At 62.3% G+C, this 3,333-nt stretch overlaps 1 protein-coding gene across 1 annotated transcript in view; it reads right to left on the bottom strand.

Moving 5' to 3' along the window:
• MAST3 (microtubule associated serine/threonine kinase 3) overlaps nucleotides 1-973 on the bottom strand; it is a 24,376-nt gene extending 23,403 nt beyond the window's left edge. The window contains exons 1-2 of the mRNA XM_029964386.1: nucleotides 768-973; nucleotides 589-620 (exon numbers count right to left, since the gene is read on the bottom strand). The gene's annotated coding sequence lies outside the window, so the exon portion shown is untranslated. The remainder of the gene's footprint in view (nucleotides 1-588; nucleotides 621-767) is intronic.
• Between the last annotated feature and the right edge of the window lie 2,360 nt (nucleotides 974-3,333).

Genomic DNA, 3,333 nt, shown 5'->3' on the forward strand with positions numbered 1-3,333 from the left:
AACCCGGCCCGCCCGGTGCAGCAGCGGCCCCGAACCGGAGCGCTCCGGGATGCCCTGGGGCGCTGCCGCTGCTGAGACACAGCAGCCTCAGCACAGCTTCGATACAGCCCCAGTGCAGCGCCAGTGCATCCCTAACACCCCGGTGTGGCTGCACTGCATCCCTAACACAGCCCCAGTATAGCCCCAGTACTTCTCCAGTGCATCCCCAACACACCCCAACACAAAAAGCAGTGCAGCTTTGCAGCAGCCTCCTACCACACCCCAGTATACCCCAGTACACCCCAATACTGCTTAGAACACCCCAATAACTCCCCAGTACACCCCAGTAGACTCCAATACTGATTAGAACACCCCAACACACCCCAGTGTACCCCAGTACACACCAGTACACCCCAGTACACCCCAGCAGACGCACAATCAGGTATCAGAGAACATGATGATGCCACCTTGGATTTGGGCACAACAAGCCCTGGTGCCATTCAACATCCATCTCTGCTGCTGCCAATGGTGCTGGTGCTGTGTCCCCAAGCATGTCCCTCCTGATGACACCCCACCCCCTGCCCCAGGTGGCCCAGCTCAGGGACTTACGCTCTTCCTCGGCGTGGCAGACTCAGCTCTTTCTGCAACGAGAAAAGCGAGAAGCGGGGTTAGAGTGTGACCCTGGGAATCGGAGGGTGCCCACCTGCAGGACCCCTGCTCCTGCCAGCCACATGGCAGCACCCCTGCTGTCACACTAGGCTGTCACTGCAGGGTCAGTCCCTACTCACCGTGCCCAGGGTGAGGGTGACAAATCACCTGCCCAGGGCTGGCGCAAGGGAACATCTCCTTCCAGTGTCCCTGGGGCTGATGGCCCGATGGCCAGGCCCAGGAGCAATGGCATGAAGGTAGTGGAGTGGGAGCAGCACCACACACCCATCTGGAGCACAGCCTCAGGGCAGCGGCTATGCCATGTCCCCCCCATCTCAGGACTGGGGAGCAGCCGGCAGCCCCTGAGTTGTTTATTTTTCCAGCCACTGGGAATATTTCTTGTGAGAGCTGTTTGCTTGCAGGTGGTACAACAGGCCAAAGGGCAGCTGTGGGCTGGAACCCCAGCCCATGTCATCCTCCTGGTGTGCCAGGCACTGTCCAGCTCTGACAGTGCCCTGGTGACCACCTGTGTGCCACTGGGCACACCAGAGTGCCACAGATGCCACCGGCATGCTGTGTGGATGGGCTGGTGTGTGACCTGGCTCTCTGGGATGCTGGGACATGTGGCAGCTGCAAGTGCTGGTTAATGCCCCATCATTGCCCTTATCCTGTGCCCACCGGTCCCACAACCCTGAGCAGTTCAGACTCATTCCTAGCATGGGCAGGGACCTTCTTGAGGGCAGGGACCACTGCCACCCATGTGGGGACACCCAGCAGCACACACAAACCCCCCAGTCCCTCTGGGCTACCCATGCCCCATCCTGCTGCCCACACCACACAGGTCCTGTGGAAATCCCGGGACTGGGGCACTCTACAATGCAGTGATGCAGCAGCATTGCCATGGCAACGGGTGACATCATGCCTGGGTGCACAGGGACTCGGCAGCCCCGGGCCTACGGGTGCGTGTCTGCCCTGGGGTGGCGTGGGTGCAGGGAGAGGGTACACGGGGTGTGGGTGGGTGTCCCAGTGCACCCAGCCCCAGGCCTGGGCTGGGGAAGGGGACGTGGGATCCTTGCATGGAGTGGGAGCCCCTCAGCACCTTCACTCTGCCCTGCCATCACCCATTCTGGATCCCCAACCACACCCGGGGCTGTGCCACCGGCCACCAGCCCCCACGCAAGGGTAGAGGCAGGGAAGGGTCACACGGAGGGTTTTACTGTTCAGCCATGTGCAGATGGGGCAGTGGGACAGAGGACAGACACCCTTGTCCCCCATGCTCACCCCCATGCTCACCACAACACAGCCTCCCCACCCATCTATGGGTGCAAGAGTGCAGAGCGATCTGTGGCACCCAACACCCATCACTGCCAAGGGCTCTCTGGCCATGCTGTGTCCCCAGGGGCGCCCAGAGCATCCCTGATGGCCGTGAGGACCCCGGTGGGGCAGTGCCACAGGGTCAGCACCCACAGCTGGCAGATGTGGACGCACATCCAGCACGGTGTGTCTCCCATCAGCAGGTCCCAGTGGGAAGCCAGGATTAACCATCAGCAGATGAGGAAAGCATCAGGGACAGCATCAAGGATGGCATCAGGGATGGCATTAGGGATGGCATCAGGGACAGCATTTCTGCTCAGCAGTTCAGGATTAGGTCCTTGGCAGGAGCCCCTTCTCACCCCTCCTGCTGTGGGGACAGGGGCACACGACCAGGCCCCACAGCTCTGCTCTTCCCAGGACCACCAGGAGCGACCCTCACGGCCAAGAGCCCCAAAGCCCACAGCCGTGGCTCTGTCCATCCCCATCCATGGGCGGGCAGCTCCCAGGCAAGGCTCTCCCCGGGCTGAGCATGCAGTGGAGCACAGCTGCCTGCGGAGCTGCCAGCTCGGATGAAGGCAGCGCCGTGCCATCCTCCAACCACCCCGACAGCTCCACCCGGGCCCCCCGGGAACTGCAGATGGAGATGGAGGCATGAGGTCACCTAGAAAATCCGGCTCAGCACTCAGCAATGTGAGCCGGGGGGTCCGTGGTCATGACCCCTCTGAGCATGGCAGTGGGTGTCCAGGGTTCCTGAGGGATGCAGGATGAGCAGGGAGAGTGGGTGTCCCTCAGGCTGGGGAGCACGAGCACAGGGTGGTGGATGGGGCAGCTGTTCAGAGAGGTGCTGGCACGGCGGTTTGGCACGGACTGGCATTGTGTGCTGGACTGGAGGGACCACGGCGCTCCCATGGGAGCCCCCACACAGTTGGGTGCCCCCCACCAGCATCCCATGGCATGGCTGGGGCTCACACCCTGCCCTGCTCCCAGTGCTGGGTGCCTGGCTCCTGTCCCACCTGTCACACACTGCTCACACACAGCACCCACCTCTTGCCCTCGTAGCACCCACCTCTCACACACAGCACCCACCCCTCACACACACCCTCACTCAGAGCACCCCACTCCCACGTGCAGCACCCACCTCTTGCACACACCACCACACAGAGCACCCATCTCCTGCTCACAGCACCCACTTCTTGCACACACAGAGCACCCACCCCTCACCCGCAGCACCCACTTGCACACGCAGTACCCACTTCACATGCACCCAGAGCACACACTGCTCGCTTACAGCACCCACCTCTTGCACACCCATACCCCACAACAACCACCTCGCACCCGCAGCACCCACCTCTCGCACACCCACACCCGGAACAGCCGCCTATCACTCAGAAC

This window comes from Manacus vitellinus, unplaced genomic scaffold, assembly GCF_001715985.3.
Source record: "Manacus vitellinus isolate BGI_N305 unplaced genomic scaffold, ASM171598v3 scaffold_107_pilon, whole genome shotgun sequence".
NCBI classification, from domain to species: domain Eukaryota; kingdom Metazoa; phylum Chordata; class Aves; order Passeriformes; family Pipridae; genus Manacus; species Manacus vitellinus.